This window comes from Pinus tabuliformis, chromosome 1_1 (genome assembly GCF_031772625.1).
Source record: "Pinus tabuliformis cultivar Carrire ecotype Pingquan chromosome 1_1, CPIR1, whole genome shotgun sequence".
Classification (NCBI taxonomy): Eukaryota; Viridiplantae; Streptophyta; class Pinopsida; order Pinales; family Pinaceae; genus Pinus; species Pinus tabuliformis.
The window spans coordinates 572,415,920-572,439,311 of NC_142297.1; the positions used below are offsets into that span (position 1 = coordinate 572,415,920).

The following is a 23,392-nucleotide window of genomic DNA, read 5'->3' on the forward strand; positions in this document are numbered from 1 at the left end:
GGTCAATTACAACCACTACCATTATAACCTCTAGGTGCATGTGTATGCCCCATCCACAAGCACAGTTGAATCGAGGGGATTTGAACCTCGAACCTCCTTGCACAAAACATTTTTTTTCACAGTCGTCACCAATTGTTATACCATAGGGATTATATATATATATATATATATATATGTATGTATAGATTAAGCATATATACATTTTTAAGAGAACAAGTACACTATTCTTAACTACGGATATTCACATCCACTTTATCATGGATATTTTTAACCTGTAAATAGATTTGTTACAATATCATGGGACAATATCATAGGTTATCAATACCACATGTCCAAAAAAACCATAACGCATCTCATATGACACTCATTAATTTGACATTTCTTTAATGAGTGAATTTAATTCAAAGGGGAAAAATAACATAACTATTATGGAAATACATCTCAACCTTTGATTTTCCTATACTATTAATATTTTTTTATGGAGATTAAATCTCTCTCATCCACTTATAGTTATTGATAATTGAGTTAAATTTTTGGAAGCTCTATTCTAAAATTGACATGCTTATTGGCATAATTATACCAATGAGCGTAATAAAACCTTGCAACATGTGTTTAAAAAACCTCTACTAACAAATTAGCTGAGGAAAACCTTGAAACTCCATTTCTAGCCCTAATTCATATAATTTACACAATGTGAAAGAAAATCAAAAGGGTTTATAAGAAACATTATCATAAAAATGCATGGTAAAGAGAATCAAATAAACTATTGGACAATAGTAAAGTCACAATAACTTCACTAAAAGGAGAGTGTTTAAGTGGATATAAAGTAGTTCCTTTAGGGATTGATCTAGTTCCATTGGGGGAAGATGAACCTTCACATCATTTTATCAATGTCTTTACTTACATCTCTAATTTCAAAAATGATGGTCAAGCTTAAACAGTTTCATCTTCTTAATCTTTGCTAAGGGGTGACAATCTCACTTGTGGAGATCTAGCCATTTCAATCAAACTATGCTTGGAAACATGGTTACACCATCACAAGAGGTTATCTTAGTGAGGAATAACCCTCTATTGTCGAACAAAATTTCCATATAAATTACCCATATTTAATTCATTATAGTTCCATTTAGTGACTCAACTCTTATATATCCATGCAAGGGTTCACAATGGTAAGGAATATACTTCTTTATAGATAACATGAGCAATTGGAAAAAAAAAAGCCCACGAAAGTTATGCATTTGTATGGTTCTGCCAAATAGATGACAAGAGTAAGGATTTACCTATTTGTTTCTAAATGGAAAAAGCATATGAAGCAATATTCTAATTCTAAAAAGGCAAAGCATATCAAACAATATGATAATCACAAAAGAAACCTAGTTAGTGTTACATATCCACATATATGGTAGAGTATGTTTTTTTAGCAAACGAATCCTAAAATCCCATGCAATGCAAGGTGTTTTTCCCTAAATAAAGTCCCAAAAATTTATTAATACACAAAAAAAAAAAAAATTATTTAGAAAATAAGAAATCTCTTTATATAATGTAAATGAAATATAATCCCTTTAAGAGACACTAACAACACATACACATATTTTTTCCTTATCTCTCAATATATATATATATAAAGCTATACTGAAATATTTTTTAAAATATTAAAAATTTAATCTTCTTTAAATGTTAAATTATGGGATTTTTATTTTTTTTATTTTTCTTACTTTATTTCTCAAATTAATCTAAAATTATATACTTAATATATACATTTAAAGATATTATTTCTCATTAAATATAAAAAATAAAATATTTACCACATACACATACAATATAAACAATAATCTAAAAACAAATTATTAATATTTTATAATACTTTTAATTAAAATTAACCTATTATGAAACCATTGTTCCTCCAAGCATATGATGGCTCATTGAATTTATTTTATACAAAGAAATCATATTAAAATTGAAAACACCCATTCCAATGTGATGACAGCATATAGTCACTGAAATTTTATATATAGATTAAACTGAAATTAAAAAAGAAACCATTCAGTTGCGATGACTCCGTATTATCTCTTAATATTTAGGCCTACAGGCCTTCTTTTGAATCAGTTTAGTAGTCTACATTTTCATTTTTTGATTGACATCTGGCATATGGTTTTCTGTTTGACATCTTGCTAGATATCTTCTATTGTTTGACATGTGGCTAGCTACCACGTTTCTTGAGCGCTGGAATGGCGCCTATCATGCCCACGAATCATATATTTCTCCAATCCCAGAAATTTCAATGCTTAATGTTGGCTGCCCTCTGCCATGACACACACACTTCAACAATTTTTTGTTGTTCGGCTCTTGGGGGAGACACGCACCATATTCATATGCAGTGGATCCTCTGAAGATCTCTCATACCATCCTTACCATATTTTTTAGTTATTAGAAATAGCCCATCCATATTTCGGCTTCCATTCTATCCTATGCTCTGTATCTCTCTTCCCCCAAAGGTACTCCGCATTTCATTCTTCTCTGTATTTCACTCAATTTTAGTTGAATTTTTCAGGGAATAAGACAAGAAGACGAAACCGGTGTGGTGTTTAGGGACTACCTATTGATGATGGCAGTGGCAATCGGTGAAGAGGGCCTAATGGACCAGCTCTACAATGGCTTCCATCTCTTGGTAGACGCAGAGAGAGGTGTCATCAGTGTCGATAGTTTGAAGAAGAATGCTGCGGTGTTGGGAATGGAATGGATGAAGGATGAGGAGCTCCAGGTGATGATCGAAGAAGGTGACTTAAACAACATTGATGGGGCTCTCCATCTGAATGAATTCTACGTGTTCATGATCAAATTGAGTCCCTCCTTAATGGTGGAGGCTGAAAACTGGTTAGAAAAGGCAGCGATGGATATGATCCATACCTTTGATTTTTATAGCTCTGTGCGAGCTTTCGTTTGTTGGGAATTTTTCTAGTAAAATCCCAAAAATAAAATAAATTGAACACAGAGACAATGCTCTGTTTTCTCCAGGATCTTAACACAGGGAAGCAAAAAAAATTTCTCCAGAGAACAAAGGTTCAAACTCACATAAAACTTTCTATTCATTAATAAACAGCCTGTTACATATTTCTTCCTTTTTCTCTCAGAGGGATTCACCAAAAATATTTAAACAAAATTACTCTGTCTCCTTATAAAAAAAAAATTACACAGTTGTGTGTAAATTTTTGTTTACATTTACTGCTGTAAAATAAATAAATAAATTACATGGATTTACTGTTGTAAAAGAAATCCCTTACATATGCTCTGTTAAAAGTCTCATTCACTATTGTGTGAAAAACTTTTACATTTGTGAGCTGCTGTTGCTCTCATTTCATTACATTGCATATTCAACCCAAAAAAAAATTCCATGCTGCTGTGCATTCCCATTCACACCGTTGTGTGTGTTTTCAGTTGCGTGCTGCAATGTATGCTTTCCTTCTCACGCTTCTCCGCTTGTTACCTTACATATCCACCAATACAACCTTTATATGCGCTGCTGCACATTTCAAAATCCCCTGCTCTGGTTTTGTTTTCTTTGCACTGCTGTGCGTCCCACAGTTTGCATTACTAAAAGGTCAATGCATAACAAAAACATATCGAATACAATGCATATGTATTCAAATAAAAAACTTACATATGTTTTCTATCCCCATACTTCTATAATAATAAAAAACATTAAAATTAAAACTCTTACCGACATTTTACCTATCATATTAAATTTACATTAATGACTTTTAAGGCGGTTAAACAAAAACTTTACGCAAGCTCCATGTGTTAGACTGTATGCAACTTCGGCTTTAATCAACGGTCGATAGCCATCATCTCAATCGAACGAATATCGCTTGAACAAAACAAATGAACTTTACCGACTGGGAAACAAGTGGTTTTGGAATCATACAGTGGACGCATGTCGCTTGGTCAGGGTGATCGAGGCCCTCTGACAAATACCGCTTTGTGCGAAAGGTGGTGCAATAAACTCATGGCGGTTTTCCTGAATTAAACACTGTTTGATTGGGCAGCAGTTGGAATTATTTTTTCAACACTCCCCTTTAATTTCAACTGCTGGGTTATCAGTCATACCCAGGCATTTCCTCAAAAATTCAAAACTCTTCTGCTCAAATGGCTTGGTCAGTATGTCTGCAACTTGTTCTTGAGTCCTGCAATGTTCTAAGACAATTTCTCAATTGTTCACCAATTCCCTAACGTAATGAAACATTGTGTCAATGTTATTCGTTCTCTTATGAAACACTGAATTCTTGGATAATGCAATAGCTGAGCTATTGTCACAAAAAATTACGGTTCCTTTTGCTTGCTCTTGGACTAAGCTCCTTAACATTCTTCTCATCCAAACTGCTTGACATGCTACTACTGTAGCTGCCACATATTCTGCCTCTGTTGTAGACAACGCCACAATAGGTTGTTTCTTAGAAGCCCATGAAATGGCTCTTGAACCCATGTGAAAGACATAACCGGAAGTGCTTTTCCAATCATCTACACTTCCAGCCCAATCACTATCAATGTATCCAACCAAATCTGAACATTATGAGACAGTATATAAAATGCCAAACCTTTTAGTACCTTTGACATACCTCAGAATCCTTTTTGCTGCCTGCCAATGTGCTTCTTTTGGCCTCTCCATGAATCTGGAAATTAAACTAACAGCAAACATTATATCAGGCCTAGTTGCAGTTAAATACATAAGGCTTCCAACTATACTCTTGTACAATCTAGGATCAAAATCCTTGCTGCTGTCCTCTCTGCTGAGTTTTAATACCATTACTGTTGGAGTGATTGTTGCCTTGCTGTCCTGCATGTTAAATATTTCAAATACTTCATTTACATACTTTTCTTATGAGATAAAAATCCCATTTTCATTTTGATCTACTTCTATTCCTAAGAAGTATCTCAACAAATCCATGTCAGTCATTTCAAATTCCCCTTTCATGACTGTTTTGAAATTTTCAATGAGGTAGTCATCATTACCTGTGAAGATAACATCGTCAACATATAACACAACAATTAAAATTTTACCATCCTTTCCTTTGATGTAGACAGTGGGTTCTCCCTCACATTTTTCAAATCCATTCTCTAATAGATAGGAATCTATCCTACTGTACCATGCTGTTGGCGCTTGCTTCAGCCCATAAAGAGCTTTCTTCAATCTGCACACTTTGTGCTCTTGGCCTTTCTTTTCATAGCCTAGAGGTTGTTCAATGTAAACCTCTTCCATTAACACTCCATTTAGGAATGTTGACTTCACGTCCATTTGGTAAACTTTCCACTTGTTTTGTGCTGCTATGGACAGCACTGCTCTCACGGTTTACATTCTTGCAACCAGTGCGAAATTCTCCTCATAATCTCTCCCATACTGCTGCTTGTATCCTTTGACAACCAGCCTTGCCTTGTGTCTTTCTATTTTGCCTTCAGCATTACTCTTGGTCTTATAAACCCATTTAACTCCAATGACTTCTTTACCTTTTGGTAGCTCAACCAAATCCGATGTCTTGTTTCTCTCTATGGCATTAATCTCCTCATCTATAGCTTCTATCCATTTCTTATCCTTAATAGCATCTTAGAAATGAATAGGTTCATCAACATGACAATACAAAGCAAACAAGGAATTCATACCTTCATCATAAATGTCACTTAAATTTCTGAATTTATTACCTCTTTCATTTGGTGTGCAAGTGCTTGAAGATGCACTTGAATTTCCTCTTTGTGGTGTTCTTGGAAAAGCATCTTCATTTATCCTCAAGGGTGTCTCTTGCTGTCTTTGTGTTGGCGCTACTGTTTGGGGATGTATTTCAACCATCTCCTCATCATCTTCATCATGAGACAAACAGTTTTTAACAATCAATGTTTTCTCTATGCTTCCATCCCAAGCTTCCTCCTTAATGAATTAAACATCTCTGCTCACAAAAAACTTCTTGGTGGATGGGATATACAACCTGTAAGCTTTGGATTCCTCACTGTATCCAATGAAAAGACATTTCTCCCTTTTTCTATCCAACATCTTCCTTAGTTGATCTGGAATGTGTGCATAGGCCACACATCCAAAAAATTTCATGTGGGTGACTCCTTTCTTTCTCCCACTCCATGCTTCTTCCGGCGCTTTGTTCATCACTGTTTACCTATTAAAAATGTATACTGCACAATGTACAACTTCATCCCAATAATCATTTTGCAAATGCTTTGCCTTCAACATGCTCCTCACCATATCCATGATGGTCTTGTTCTTCCTTTCGGCAACTCATTTTGCTGGGGGGTGTACCTAGCTGTAAATTTTTGTGTATTCCATTTTCTCTACAAAACCGTAGGAATTCCTTGGAGATATACTCACCTCCTCTATCAGTTCTCAAAACTTTGATATGCAGCCCACTTTGATTTTCCACAATTGCTTTGAAATTCCGAAATTTTTCAAACACTTCACTTTTGTTCTTAAGGAAATAGACCCAAGTCTTTCTGGTGAAATCATCAATGAATGTTAGAAAATATTGGCTACCTACTAGTGATGGAGTTTTCATTGGTCCACATAAATCTCAGTGGACAATTTCTAAGGGTGCTTTTGCCCTTATGATTTTCCTTGATGGAAAACTTTCTCTGTGTTGTTTCCCCAAAATGCAACCTTCACAAAGGTTGTTCGGTTTCTCTATCAATAGTAATCCTCTTACCATTCCTTTTCTACTCAACAAGTTAAGATCTCCAAAGTTGAGATGTCCAAATCTCAAGTGCCACAACCAATTTTCATCCTTTGGTACGTTTTGGAAAGCCTCTTGTGTCTCTACTGCAATTACTTCTTTGTTTTTCAAATCTACCCTTATTCTAAGAGGGAACATCCTATTCCTTGTCATCTTCACTTCAACAATACATTGTTTTCTGGGTGCTCTATCCATGATGGTGCATACATCATTCTCAAAGAAAACATTGTACCCCTTCTGAACAAGCTGTCCAATACTCAAGAGGTTACATTTCATTCCAGAAACATAGTAGACATCTGCTATCGTTTTGTTTTCACCTTTCTTTGTAAATATTTTAACTTCTCCTTTTCCCATAATAGAAATTTTACTATTAGTCCCAAGTGTGACTTGTGATTTCACATTTTTATCTAAAGCAGAAAATAGGGCTATGTTTCTTGTCATATGGTTGCTGCAACCGGAGTCTAGAAACTATATATCTTCACTGTTTGTTTCGGCCATGTTACAAGCTAACAGCACATTCTCTTGGCAGATATTTTCTCTAGTGATATTTGCATTAGATCTATTACACATATCATGCTGCTTCTTCCTACATTCATTGGCATAATGCCCATATTTTTTACAATAATAACATTGGACATTGGATTTTTCATACCTTTGTCCTTGAGCATGATGTTGTCCACTTTGTTGGGTGCTAACTTGGCCTTGGTTCTGATTTGGATTTTTGCCTCTTCCTTGAGCATTTGCTGAACTGTTCCTTCCACCTCTATTTTGGCTTCTGCCTCTTCCCCTCTTGTTTCCTCTACCTTGACCTCTTCCTCTTCCAAAGGACATCTGGGTCTTGAAGGCTTGCTCTATAGATGAGTTTTCATTTCTACTCAACCTCTGCTCATGTGTTATCAGTGATGCATGAAGTTAGTCAACTGAAAAGTTTGAGAGATCCCTTGTCTCTTCTATGGTGGTGACAATCACATCAAACCTTGAGGGTAGGACCCTCAATAATTTTTCCACAATCCTCCTTTCTTCAAGAACTTCTCCATGAGATCTTATCTCTGTGACCAATCCAATCACATGTGTGAAGAATGAGTCAATATTGTCTAACTCCTTCATGCACAGGTTCTCAAAATCTCTCCTCAGCAACTGTAGTTTTGTTGTCTTCACTTTCTCCATTCCTTGATAGGTTGTCTTGAGAGTTTTCCATGCTTCTTTGGATGTCATGGCTATTGCTATCCTTGGAAACACACTCTCATGCATTGACTGATATAAAAATACGAGGGCTTTTGAATCCTTATTCCTATTGCTCTTCAACAGGTCTTTCTCTGCCTGTGTCAAGTTATTAAACTCTTCTTCATCTCCGGGTTCTTCAAACCCATATTCAACAAGCTCCCATAAATCTTGTGAGGCAAACAGGGCTCTCATGGTTATTGCCCAATAGTCATAGTTTTTCCAATTAAATTGTGGGAGTTGGGTATTAAACATACCCATACTAGTGCTTGTGCTGGCCATTCCTTGCATTCTCAGCTATGGTTCAAATTCTTGACTGTGTGTTTAAAATACTAACTGTTCTTCAGCAGTAACACAAAAAAGAACTTTGAGAAATACCTGAATCCTTTTGCCTGAGACTTCACTCTGCTGGAGAAGTCGTTGCAGCGAAAAAAAAAAAAAACTCCTTCCTTCAGCTTCTTTGACACCTTCAAAGAGCCTAGATAAGCTCTGATACCATTGTTGGGAATTTTTTTGGTAAAATCCCAAAAACAAAATAAACTGAACACAGAGACAATGCTCTGTTTTCTCCAGGATCTTAACACAGGGAAGCAAAAAAAAATTCTCCAGAGAACAGAGGTTCAACAACTCACATAAAACTTTCTATTCATTAATAAACAACCTGTTACATATTTCTTCCTTTTTCTCTCAGAGGGATTCACCAAAAACATTTCAACAAAATTACTCTGTCTCCTTATAAAAAAAAATTACACAGCTGTGTGTAAATGTTTGTTTACATTTACTACTGTAAAATAAAAAAAAATTACATGGATTTACTGTTGTAAAAGAAATCCCTTACATATGCTCTGTTAAAAGTCTCATTCACTGTTGTGTGAAAAACTTTTACATTTGCGAGCTACTTTTGCTCTCATTTCATTACATTGCATATTCAACCCAAAAAAAAATTCCACGCTACTGTGCATTCCCATTCACACTGTTGTGTGTGTTTTCACTTGCGCACTGCAATGTATCCTTTCCTTCTCACGCTTCTGTGCTTGTTACCTTACATATCCACCAATACAACCTTTATACGCGCTGTTGCACATTTCAAAATCCCCTGCTCTGGTTTTGTTTTCTTCACACTGTTGTGTGTCCCGCAGTTTGCATTACTAAAAGGTCAACGCATAACAAAAACATATCGAATACAATGCACATGTATTCAAATAAAAAACTTACATACGTTTTCTACCCCCATACTTCCGTAATAATAAAAAACATTAAAATTAAAACTCTTACCGACATTTTACCTATCATATTAAATTTTCATTAATGACTTTTACAGTGGTCAAACAAAAATTTTACGCAAGCTCCATGTGCTGGACTGTACGCAGCTTCGTGTTAGAAAATTATATATTACGGAGCAATGGAACACATAAAATATTGCAGAAATATAAACACAGAAAATGCACAAAACAAGAGAGACACAGATATACGTGGTTCACCCAGTTTGGGCTATATCCACCCTTAACAGCCAGTCCTTCCTTTCTATTATCCAGCAAAATGAATAGACACAACCTACAGCAAATCCGCTATAATATCCTCTGTTTTCTCTCACAGTCTCACCTCTCTGTTTCTCGCTCACACAATACACATCTATCACACAGCCTCAAATACAATACCCTCATACAAAGAGAGGGGTTGCCTTCTAGGGCAAAAAACCCTAAACTAAACATAAGTTCTACCGTCAGATCATCCGCCTAATGAACGGCCCAGATTGACTAGAAATTACTATACTTTTACAAGGCAATTTTACAGCTGTTTTTAGCTTCGGGGGCGCCCCCCCGGACCCCCCCTGCAGCGAATATTTCACGGGCAGCGTTTCCGCCCCCATTTCGAACTGGGGTCCTATGTGGAGATACCTTTGAATATAGAAGATAATCAGGCTCCACACCCAAAAATCTCCCACTTGGAGACTGATTGTATTAACTCCACCGCTGCTCCATTTGCTGGACAATGACTCCTCTTTGGACCTGGCTGTTTCTCATCTTCATCGTCATCCTTGAAGACCAATTGAAACTGAGCATATTCTCAGTTTCTCCCTGGTTACAACTTTTGTTAGCATATCTGCAGGATTCTGGCTAGTGTGTATCTTTTCCAGCTTCAACTCTCCATCTTCCAACACTGATCGTATGAAATGGTACTTGAGCTGTATGTGTTTAGTCCTGGAATGAAATGCTGAGTTCTTTGCAAGATGAATGGCACTTTGGCTATCACTGTATAACGTGCCCATATCATGCTCCTTACCCAATTCACCCATAAACCTTTGTAACCAAATCATTTCTTTACTAGCCTCTGTAGCAGCAACATACTCTGCTTCTGTTGTTGAAAGTGCAACAACACTTTGGATTTTTGAAACCCAACTGACAATTGTTCCTCCCACAGTAAATACATATCTTGTAGTGCTCCTCCTATTATCTCTGTCACCTGCCATATCTGCATCAACATATCCTTGTAGGCAGATGTTTGAACCACCAAAGCATAATGCTTGATTTGTGGTACCTTTCAAATATCTGGGAATCCATTTCACTGCCATCCCATGTTCCTTTCCTGGATTGTTCATGTACCTGCTTACAACTCCCACTGCATGTGCAATATCAGGTCTTGTGCAGACCATTGCATACATTAAGCTTCCAACTACTGATGCATATGGAACTTTAGACATATAATCCATGTCTTCTTGGGTCTTTGGGCACATTTCCTTGCTAAGTTTGAAATGGCTAGCAAAAGGTGTACTAACTTGTTTTGCATTGTGCATGTTAAATCTTTTCAACACCTTTTGTATGTACTCATTCTGAGACAATGTTAATTTACGATTTTTTTCTGTCTCTTGTTATTCTCATACCAAGGATTTGTTTTGCAGCTCCCAAATCCTTCATTGCAAATGAATTTTCCAATTTTCTTTTGAGCACATTTATTTCCTGCATGTTAGATCCTGCAACAAGCATGTCATCTACATACAATAACAATATAATATAGCTGCCATCATTTTTCTTTTTCAAATAAACACAATGATCAGAGTGACATCTAGTATAACCTTGTTCAGACATAAACTTGTCAAATTTTAGATACCACTGCCTTGGAGCCTGTTTTAAGCCATACAAGCTCTTCTTCAACCTGCACACTAGTTTCTCCTTCCCTTTCACCTCATATCCTTGTGGCTACTGCATATATATCTCTTCCTCCAAATCCCCATGGAGAAAGGCTGTGTTTACATCTAACTGCTCAAGATGAAAATCTTCAACTGCTACAAGACTTAAAATAGTTCTGATTGAAGTCATTTTAACAACAGGAGAAAATATTTCATCAAAATCAATACCTTTCTTCTGTGCAAACCCCTTCACCACAAGTCTAGCTTTATACCTCTATTTTCCTCCATCTTCTTCCTTCAGCCTGTAAACCCATTTATTCTTCAATGTAGTTTTTCCTACAGGCAACCTGACTAGATCCCAAGTCTGGTTATGCATTATGGAGTCCATATCTTCTTCCATGGCTACCTCCCACTTCTTCCTGCTTTCAACCTGCATTGCTTCTTCATAACATTCGGGTTCACCGAAATCAACAATAAATAATATAATGAAGGAGAGTATCGTTCAGGGGGTCTACTTATCCTGGTAGATCTTCTAACACTACTTTCAGGTGTTTGGGGTGCTTGTTGTTGTTGTGGTGGTTGTTGTTGTTGTGGTTGTTGATTATTATTATTTTCAGGCACCTTTACTTTTTCAGTGATTTCATCAAGAACTGCGTATTCCTTGTTTTCCTTTTCCAGTTTCTTTTCCTGCAACTGATTCTTATACAAGACCTTTTCATTGAATATTACATCTCTACTCCTAATGATTTTGTGATTTTCGTAATCATATAAGCGATAACCAAAATCATTAACACCATATCCAATAAAGGTACATTTCTTTGACTTTGCCTCAAGCTTTGTTCTATTTTCTTTATCAATATGGACAAAGGCCTCACAACCAAAAGGCTTTAAAATAGAGTAGTTTACCTTTTTACCGGTCCATGCTTCCTCTGGAACACCACCATACAAGGAACTTGAAGGCCCTCTGTTTATTAGATAAACAGCAGTATCTACAGCATCTGCCCAAAACTGTAAAGGCAATCCTGCATGCAATCTCATGCACCTTGCACGCTCCATGATTGTTCTGTTCATCCTTTCTGACACACCATTTTCTTGTGGTTTTCTTGGAACTGTCTTCTCTCTATGAATTCCATGCTCTGAACAGTACCTATCAAACTCTTTGCTGCAATATTCACCTCCATTGTCTGATCTAAGACACTTCAATTTCTTTCTTGTCTCAATCTCAACCAAAGCTTTCCATTTCTTGAAAGTATCAAATATATCAGATTTATTCTTAATACAATAAATCCAAGTTTTTCTAGTTGCATCATCAATAAAAGTAACATAATAATGAGAGCCACCGAGAGATGATACCTGAGCAGGTCCCCATACGTCTGTATGCACAAGCTCTAATTTTTCGTTCTTCTTTTCTTTCCCAACTCTGAGAAATCTGACTCTCTTCTGTTTTCCATAAATGCAGTTCTCACAGAAGTTCAAATCAACATTCTTCAAACCTGGCAACAAATTCCTTGAGTGAAGAATCTTCATCCCCTTTTCACTCATGTGTCCGAGCCTATGATGCCATAATGTTGCATCTGCTCCTTTGGAAGTTAAAGCATTAACAAAGTTAGAAATACCATTGCATAAATACAATGTACCAACCTTTTCGCCTTTTGCTATTACCAGGGCTCCTTTAGTGACCTTCCAAGCTTTATCTGTGAAAGTTATCACACAACCTTCACTGCCTAACTGCCCTGTTGAAATCAGATTCTGGAACATGCCTTACCTCCTTTAATAGCCATTGGTTTCCATTCTGTTGTTTTACAAGAACCTTACCCATTCCAACGATTTTACAGGGTTTATCATCACCCAGATGAACTTGTCCAAAATCTCCTTGAACATAGTCATGAAAGTATTTCTTATCAGGTGTGGCATGGAATGAAGCCCCTGAATCTACCACCCAGGAATCAGTAATATTTTCAAAAGAAAGAATCAAAGCATCTTGTAACACCTCACCTGTCACATTTGCTTCATGATTGTTTTCTTGTTGTGCATCTCCTTCTTTTCCCTTCCGAGATCTACAGTCTTTCTTTAGGTGTCCTTTCTTTCCACATTTCCAGCACACTATCCCCAATCTAGACTTGGATCTGCCTTTCCTTGATTTACTGCAATATCTTGAGCTCCTTCCTCTTTCCATTTTTCTTCCTCTAGACTCTGCACTCAAAGCATTTCCCGATGTCTCACCGGAGCTTTTCCGTCGCATTTCCTCGCTAAGGATAGCATCGAAAAAATCATCAAACTTTAAATTACTAGATCCAGAAACGGAGTTACTAATGGCCATTACCAAACAATTCCAACTTTCTGGTAATGAGCACAAGAATAACAGAGCTCTAACTTCATCATCAAAGTTTACCCCTATAGAACTTAACTGACTTGTAACTGTATTAAAATCATTTAAATGGTTTGCAACAGATCCACCTTCCGACATATTCATATTAAATAACAGTTTCATAAGAAATACCTTGTTTGAGGCCGAGGGTTTTTCATATAGTTTCGACAACGTCTGCATCAAACCCTCTGTCATGGTTTCCTTTGAAATGTTGAAGGCGACTGACGTAGCAAGGCACAACCGTATTGTCCTGAGTGCCTTTCTATCGAGAAGGTTCATTTCTTCATCTTTCATACCCGTCGGCATCTTTGTTTTTCCACACAATGGTAGGTATAGATCTTTCTGATACACATAATCTTCCATCTGCATCTTCCACAGCGAGAAGTTTTGGCCATTAAATTTCTCGACCCTAAACTTACCATCTTCCGCCATTGCTCCCACTCGAACCAGGAACCCTTCTTTCCTGCGATTTTATCAGCCAAATAGATCTTTGGCTCTGATACCAGCTGTTAGAAAATTATATATTACGGAGCAATGGAACACATAAAATATTGCATAAATATAAACACAGAAAATGCAAAAAACAAGAGAGACACAGATATACATGGTTCACCCAGTTTGGGCTACGTCCACCCCTAACAGCCAGTCCTTCCTTTCTATTATCCAACAAAATGAATAGACACAACCTACAGCAAATCCTTTGTAATATCCTCCGTTTTCTCTCACAGTCTCACCTCTCTGTTTCTCGCTCACACAATACACATCTATCACACAGCCTAAAATACAATACCCTCATACAAAGAGAGGGGTTGCCTTCTAGGGCAAAAAACCCTAAACTAAACATAAGTTCTACCATCAGATCATCCGCCTAATGAACGGCCCAGATTGACTAGAAATTACTATACTTTTACAAGGCAATTTTACAGCTGTTTTTAGCTTCGGGGGCGCTGCCCCCGAAACCCCCCGCTAGGGGGGGTTCCCAAAGGTTGCAACCACCCCCCCTAGGAGCCCCCTTGCAGCGAATATTTCACAGGCGGCGTTGCCGCCCCCATTTCGTACTGGGGTCCTATGTGGTGATACCTTTTAATATAGAAGATAATTAGGCTCCACACCCAACACTTCGGCTTTAATCAACGGTAGACAACCATCATCTCAATCGAACGACTATCGCTTGAACAAAACAAATGAACTTTACCAGCTGGGAAACAAGTGGTTTTGGAATCATACAGTGGATGCGTGTTGCTTGGTCGGGGTGATCAGAGGCCCTCTGACAAATACCGCTTTGTGAGAAAGGTGGTGCGATAAACTCATGGCAGTTTTCTTGAATCAAATGTTGTTTGACTCGGCGGCAGTTGGAATTATTTTTCAACATCGTTTGGGATCGAGAAAGAGGAATGGCTTAGATCACTCTCTTGCCCATTCCTTCCTTGTGTATGTTTATGTAGTCCGTGTATGAAATACAAAAGGAAAATGGGAATAGGAACACTTGGAATTTGTTCTTTTATTTGGAATATTGCTTTTGCTACCAAAACTGAATTGCAACTAAGGCGAATTTTCATATAATAGACAACACTTATATTATATTCAGTAAGAAAAATAGAATGAGGGAGTGAGGAATTGTTGTTTTGTAATTTTTCCTCCACAACCTGAGATATGAAGTTTTTAAATGCAATTTGATGCATGATCTATAAAGCCTTTAAATGCAATTTGATGCATAATTTCTCAGGTCCATTGTGATTGGCCTCTATGAAAAACATGTCCATTGTGATTTCATGCTTCTTTCATTTCCTAGCTCAAGACCAAAACTCCGTGGGATTTCAGGCCTCTTTCATTTCCTAGCTTGAGACCAAGCTTCCCGGTTCCAGTCAATTTTTTATGCTTCAGTGAATTCTTCTAATTTATTATAGTGGTTGGTTGTATCTTGATCTCCAAATATTTTAGGTATCATTTGCCTTTCCGGTTATGGTTTTCTTTGTTATTTTAAAAGTTTGTCTTATATCTAGATTTGTACTTGGCCAATAGAATCTAATGTATCCTTCCGGTTATGGTTTTATTTTCTATTTTAAAAGTTTGTCTTATATATAGATTTTTACTTGGAAAATAGAATCTAATAATAAAAGTGAGGAAAATTATAACATTTTGAAAAAAAATGTAATTTTCTAAAAAAATTAATTAATTAAAACCAATTATATTAGTTGATTCAAACCACATTAGTTGATTTGAAACGTTAGTTGATCTGAAACATCAACCAAATCCTAGCTATGTGATTAATCTGGAAGACTGATATCAATATTACAGATTGCAAAAGTCTTAGACCTAACATAATTAAAATACATCACCAATCTCAATTAAAATTAAATTTAATTAGTAATTAATTAAATTTTTATTAAATAAATTAATTTTTAAATCATATTTAGGGGATAGGCTTTCTTTTGAATCACAAAAGTCTTAGATCTAACATAATTAAAACACATCACCAATCTCAATTAAAATTAAATCTAATTAGTACTTAAATAAATTTTTATTAAATAAATTAATTTGTAAATCATACTTAGACGTATAGGCCTTCTTTTGAATCAGTTTAGTAGTCTACATTTTCATTTTCTGATTGACATCTGGCATATGGTTTTCTATTTGACATCTCGCTATATATCTTCTATTGTGTGACATTTGGCCTGTTGTTTGGCATCTGGCTAGCTACCATATTTATGTTGTAGAATTATGCGAGAGAGTTGTTATCTTCTAAAATTGAAGGCGCCATCAGAACCAGCCCTACTCATATCTCCATCTTCTCTCCTCGATATGCCGAGTTGAGGTGGTGTCTTGATCAACTTTCTCTTATATGCAAGTCTGGGTCTATTATTATCCCTGTCTTCTATAATGCAAAACCTTCTGATCTTAGATGGACATATGTTCAAACCCATGTTCAAACCCTAACTGTGCATGAACAAAAAGGCAGATATAACCAGGAAAGGCTTGAAGATTGGAGAAAAGCTCTCAAAGGCATATGGAAGATAAGTAGTTTTGAACTCAAAATGTACAATGGGTTAGAACTCTTAGCCCTTTCTGCTCATATTATTAATCTAACTGGTATTTATATACATCTAATGTTTTTTTGGCTATATTTTGAATTTATAGTGACGGGGCAAGCTATTAGATGATCATGTGAAATGCATCGTTAAAAAGCCTCAGGAAAACAGGTTTGAATGTGGAAAGATATCCAACCAGTCTTGAAGAGAAAGTAGCAGATTTTGAAAAGATCCTATCATTACAAGAGGGGTTGAGTGGAAAAGTGAAGGTCATGTGAATTGTGGGCATGGGTAGAATAGGGAAGACAACACTAGCCAAATAACTCTTCAATAAGAAAATTTCTAATTTTTGTGAGTCATGCTGCTTATTTGATGTTAGGAATAATGCAAGTAGACGATTTTTAAATTCCTTGCAAACCAAAATAATAAAAGACTTAGTTCATATAGAGGTGCCAATAGATCACATTGATGAAGGCATAGAAGTGCTCAAAACCTCTTTAGTGGTTATAGATGATGTAAATCATGCACGTCAGTTGAATGCCTTTTTGCCATTGAAGGATGTCCTTCGTCCTAATAGCCTCATTTTGGTTACGTCTCGTTACAAGGATTACCTTAGAAGCTCAGGATCAGTAGAATCGCTAATCTATAGATTGACTAGTCTCAATGAACAACCCCCACCCTCTCCACATTCGCACCCTTCGTACCTCTGGTGGAGCTTAGATTTCTCGTGACTCAAACCTTGTTCTGCAAGTGACTCAAACCCTAGTCTGCAATTTTTAAGTAAGCTAGGGTTTTGTTGTGTGTTTATTACTTTCAGGTATTCCATGTGTGAGGATGACTTCTTCCATCTCCCCAAGGTTTGGACGTCTACTATAGGAACTATTTCGAGTTCTCATTCGGTTACATGGACTATTTCAATTTCTCATTCGAGTTTGTAGGTAAAGTTCCCTATTGTAGATGGGATTTTGAGCTTCTTCCTTGTTTTTCTTATTTGGATACTTACCTTATTCGGGTTATTTTATTTGGGCTATTCTGTTGCAGGATGAGGAGAATAAAATCCAACCACCAAGGTCTCCAAGATGAATCCTGTACTTCAACGACTAAGAATGAATCTTGCTTTGAATGCTCAATCGTTGGGAGGATAAGCGGGCCATCTCCAACCCTCGAATGAACTGCATGGTAGAAAAATGAGACAGTGACCTGCCGCCTTCCCCAAGGGCGGTGATCATCTCTAGGGACCCTCGTATTCCCCTATATATATAAGCAACACTAACAATCCATTTTCTATCATCCAAACATTATTTTCTTGACATTTATCTTCACACTTTCGATTTGTGCACCAAGATCTTGTTTTCCTGGTATCATTTTTTTTTGTGTAGTTTTTGAGTAATTTGGCCATATAAACAAATGGCTTCAACTGAGACAACTGCAAAGCTTGTAGTCAACAATGTTGACAAAGAAAAGAAGTTGAGGGCTTCTGAGGGATTGAAACCATCACCTTCTCATCCTACATATCTTCATGTTTCAATTCTGGGCCTCTGGATTTTTTCTTCCCACATTATATTTTGAACGCAGGAGTCTTAAATTTTTCATTTTTATTTTGCAGATGATCATAGAAGTGATTACTTGTTTGAAGGAGAGGACCAGGTCTAGCCATTATGCCATAGCAGGTTACATCGACAACAAGTACCAGTCCCAACTCCCTGCCAATTTCAATAACAGTTCAACTATGAAATATTGTGAGATCTAGCAAGCTCACAAGGTCAAAAACTCTTTCAAACGTTCGGAAGAGTTGAAGAATTCGATGAAGCCCAAGGCTGCCAAGCCTGTGAAGCCAAAATCCCTAGCCAATAAGCTTGCATCTAAGCCCAAGGCAATGCCTGGGTTCAAGAAGGTTCAAAAGCATGTTAAAACCCCCACCAAAGTAACCGAAGTTCTTAAGGTTTTTGAGTCAAAGCCTGCAAGGTCCACTGAAAAGGTAAAGTAGGCAACAACGCCTGTTAAGAAGGGGGCAACTGTGAAGAAAGAAGCTCCTACCAAGAAGCTTGCTACTGCTAAGAAAGCAATGCCTGCTACAAAGAAGGCCAAGAAATAAGATCAGACAGTTATATTTCTAACTGTGAATTAATGTGATATTTGGCATCTTGCATGGAATGTTGTTTCCATAGATGTCCTACTCATTGTTATGATTAGTGCTTTTTCATCTTAGAGAGGGGAATCAATAGTCATGTATTTTAGTAGGAAATTCAGGGTTTAACTTCTTCAGAATACAATTCTTTCTGGTCTTCGGATGTATCAGCCTGTTTTTGGATTTTGGTCTACTTTTTTGGGACAGATTATGGAATGCATAGGATGTATCTACAAGATGTAACTATTTTCATTTACGAAAAGTTATATGGGAAAAGAATCTTTTATATGAATATGAAATAGAAGGTTGATGTATAGAAAGAAGTTTAAGTAAATGTGATGTGTTAGATGGAGAAAGTCATTTATATAATGTTAATACATGGAAAATGTTTTGTTGTGATATGATGCACTGTGTTGGATTTTAACCTTTATTCTTATATATTGGAGAGAATAATTTTTGTACCATGTAAAAAGGTTGTCACAATGATTTCTCTGCCACCACCTCTCTTAAAAAAGTTGTTTGCCCCATCATCAGTTTCCCCCATCATTAGTTTTACTAGAATTTAACAATGAGCTATTTGCTATAGGGATTGCATGACCTAAGTAGTTCTATATTTGGCCTTCCTTATTAATGAATTTGTTTTCCATGCAAATCCAAATGAGGCTAAAGTTATGACGGATTGACTTGTCCCAAACAAAATTTCATATCTCAAAAGTGTTATGAGTGGCATGAATTTCTATTTATTGGAAACTCATATCCCAATAATCACATATAGCTTGCTCGCTAAATTTGTGTGACAAATAAAAAAGGCTCTCATGGAGCTTGGATGCTGACTAATCTTTTCATAAGCTTAAGGATGCCCTTTGTTAAGCTTTTGTGCTTTCCCTTCCTGATTTGCAACAGTATTTTGAGATAGATACTAATGATTCATAGTACTAATCCAGGTGGATGTTGGTGGCCATCCACCTATCCAATTTGGACCCCCACAACTGTCTCTTTCAGATTTTCAGTTTCATTAATTATAGCGCAGTTTACTATTTTTAGCAGTTTTTCGGGTCCTGAACTTTTGGAGCCGTTTTGAGGCCCTAAATGACATTTTTTGGGAAATCTATCTCCTTTCGTAGTCCTCGGAGATATCTTCCCAACGGGCTATCATGCGCATCAAACGGAGTTCGTATGCCAAAGTTACGACCCCGGGAAGTTGATGTACCAATTTACCCAAACGGGGCCCATAGTTTGGCGTTTCATCTTCTAGGGTTAGGTTTTGGAATGTGAAGGGTTTTCCATTGTTTCTCGATAATAAATAGGCCTTCGAGCCTCATTGTAAACACAGTTCGGAACAGTTCAGAGGCATGTAGCCGACACATCTCTTCTTAGAGATAAGCTACCATCGCCCTAGCTGGGTTATTTCTATTTGTAAGCATATTTCAGTATTCTCCATTAATGAAATGAAGTATTATTTCCACTGCATCTCTGTTTTTATCGTTATCGCATCTCTGTATTTATGGTTATCTCTATAATCTATTACATTCCTGCTTAAATCCGGATCAGTGGTATCAGAGCGGTCTGCTTTTTCTCTTTTTTTCTTTGCATGTCCCCAATGAGTTCGGGATATAAGGAGTTAGGGCTTGAATTGGTCGAACCTTGCACGACCAGCCTCCCAAATCTCGACGACCTCCCATGGCAGATGAGAAGAAAGACGAGGGGGTAGGAGATCCTATCAGAATCTTGCTCGAAGAAGCCCTCGAGCGGCAAAGGAACGCGATGATGGATAGCCTTGCACAAATCCTTCAGCGGCTACCCAGAGGCGACGCATCGGCTTCTAATAGCTACTCTGGAAATGCCACACCGTTTAAGGTACAAGTTAATTTTGAAATCCCCATCTTTGAGGGTCAAATAGACGCAGATGTCGTAGATAAATGGTTAAATCTACTAGATGGGTATTTTTCTGTTCACGAATTTTCAAATCGGGAAAAGATTGTTTTCGCTCTTCTCAAAGCAACCCCCCACGTCAAGAACTGGTGGGAAACATACTGCGAGCAGAAGGATGAAAGTACAGGCTCACTGTTTTCAGCCGCCCCCACTTGGAATGACTTCCGGGATGCCATCAAGGAGCAGTACTACCCTGTCAAAAGCTATGAGGAAAAATACATCAAATGGACCACACTGCGGCAGGGACAAGACCAAGATGTACCAGAGTTCACAAATATTTTTCATACCCTTCGCACACAGTTGGGTATCAAATATTCTGAGCTGCATTTGGTACTCAAATACCACGGCTGCCTACACAGATACATCCAGGAAGATATGGAGTTCTTGAACATCTCCTCACTCAGCACAGCATACGGATACACTGTCAAAATCGAGCAAAAGTTCAAACAGAAGAAGTGAGACTTTGGATCTGCAAATCTGAAGCCCAAACGACAAAGCCAAGGCGGGGTGACCCAAGACAACCCCTCGAAGCTACAAGAAAAGAACAACACCATGAAGCCGAAGAAGGACACAGGAAAGTGGTGTGAGTTCCAAAAGAGTCCCACTCATAACACAAGTGAGTGTCGGACCAAGCAATCGCTAGTGGCCGAGTTGAAGGCTTCCGAATCAGATGCATGTTCCGCCTCTGAACTAAAACCCAACAAGGGGGATGGCAAAGGGAAGAAAATCATTGATGCAGATCCTAGTGCCACTGTTGCCACTGCCAAGATCCAGAAGAATGAGCCCCGAAGAGCCAGAGGAGGGGGAACGTCTTTTCCCCTCACAGATGTGGGTGAAGGGTTCACTGCTGCAATTCATTGTCGACAGTGGCAGCCAAAAGAACCTCGTTTCAGCAGAGGTCGTGAAGCGGTTGGGCCTACCAACTACGCCACACCCACAACCGTACAGTATCGGGTGACTTCACAAAGGACGAGATCTCAAAGTTCGCCAGCAGTGCCGCCTTCCCTACAGCATCAAGCCCTTCACAGACAAGGTATTGTGTGATGTTACACCTCTGGATGTTTGTGATGTACTATTAGGCCAGCCATACTTGTGGAGGCAACATGCTATGTATGAGTCAAGGCCTCGTGCTGTCATTATTTCTTTGAATAATTCATCATACATGATACCAGAGGTAGCTCCACCTACCGCCACCTCTTTGATCACTGCTAAGAAAGGCAGCAAGCTCATCTCATAGACTAGGAAATTTATTTTCTGTCTGGTTCGCTCCCAAAGTAAGGGGAAGATCGTTGCTACATCCATGACCCTCGCGAAGGGTTCCTCCACGCAGCAGCAGCAACAGAGGGATACAGTCATGATAGAACACAGGAACAACTTCTCCTTACCCAGAGGGGTACCGCACAAGTTTCAGGTGGGCGACAAAGTTTGGTTACATTTGCAGAGGGAGCGCCTTACCAGAACCCATCAGAAACTCAGACCACTTCGATATGGTCCTTACAGCAGTAACAAGGCTACGGGAAACAATGCTTTGAAGCACAGCATTCCTCCATTCCTTCGCTTGCACCGAGTGTTCAATGTGGATCGTCGCCGACCATGCTCCCCACCATTTCTGGACACATCAAAGATTGCAGAACAGCTCACCAGAGACCCAGCTCAGCAGAAGCTTCCTCATCTCAGGGAGGAACTCAACGCAATGGGGACCATTGCTTCCTAAGGGGGGAGGAATGATCCAGGTGGATGTTGGTGGCCACCCACCTATCCCATTTGGACCCCCACAACTGTCTCTTTAAGATTTTCAGTTTCCTTAATTATAGCGCAGTTTACTATTTTTAGCAGTTTTTCAGGTCCTAAACTTCCGGAGCCGTTTTGAGGCCCTAAACGACGTTTTTTAGGAAATCTACCTCTCACAATTTTTTAGATAAAAGATCATCTTTTCTGTTGTATTCCTCGGAGAGATCTTTCCAACGGGCTATTATGCGCGTCAAACGAAGTTCGTATGCCAAAGTTATGACCCCGGGAAGTTGATGTACCAATTTACCCAAACGGGGCCCATAGTTTGGCGTTTCATCTTCTAGGGTTAGGTTTTGGAATGTGAAGGGTTTTCCATTGTTTCTCGATAATAAATAGGCCTTCAAGCCTCATTGTAAACACAGTTCGGAAGAGTTCAGAGGCATGTAGCCGACACATCTCTTCTCAGAGATAAGCTACCATCGCCCTAGCTGGGTTATTTCTATTTGTAAGCATATTTCAGTATTCTCCATTAATGAAATGAAGTATTATTTCCACTGCATCTCTGTTTTTATGGTTATCGCATCTCTGTATTTATGGTTATCTCTATAATCTATTGTGTTCCTGCTTAAATCCAGATCAAGAACATAGTTGTTTCCGTAGTTAAAGTTGGGAGGAGACCTTAGCTAGGAAGAGACCTTGTTGTAGTTCAATGTCAAAGCACACTGCATTGTCACACAACCAGACTAGAATGAAACGTGTTAAACATAAAAAGAATAGAGAAAATTGATTACAACTACATTTTACGCATAGTTAGAAGGCATTAGGAAAGTTCACCACTATAATGAAACTCCCTATTCTGGAACCTAAGTTTGCAGGCTAAAATATGAGTGAGAATAAGCATAAGAATAAGAAAATAGTCCACAGTTTCTATGCTTATATCCATAGGCACCAATAAATCTATGCTCATATCCATAGGCACCAATAAAGCTAAGAATCCACGGGCACCAATAAATCTATCCTCATATCCACAAGCACCAATAAAGCTAAGAAAGAGAGGAGAGTTCACACCATTACATTTTGCAAGAGTATAACAACAACTAGCTAATAGTAGTTTTCATTAATCACCAACATAGC

At 37.9% G+C, this 23,392-nt stretch overlaps 1 pseudogene; it reads left to right on the plus strand.

Annotated features, from left to right (window-relative positions):
* The first annotated feature begins 2,605 nt into the window (after positions 1–2,605).
* On the plus strand, positions 2,606–2,959 carry LOC149214471 (calcium-binding protein KIC pseudogene; annotated as a pseudogene).
* Positions 2,960–23,392: the final 20,433 nt, after the last annotated feature.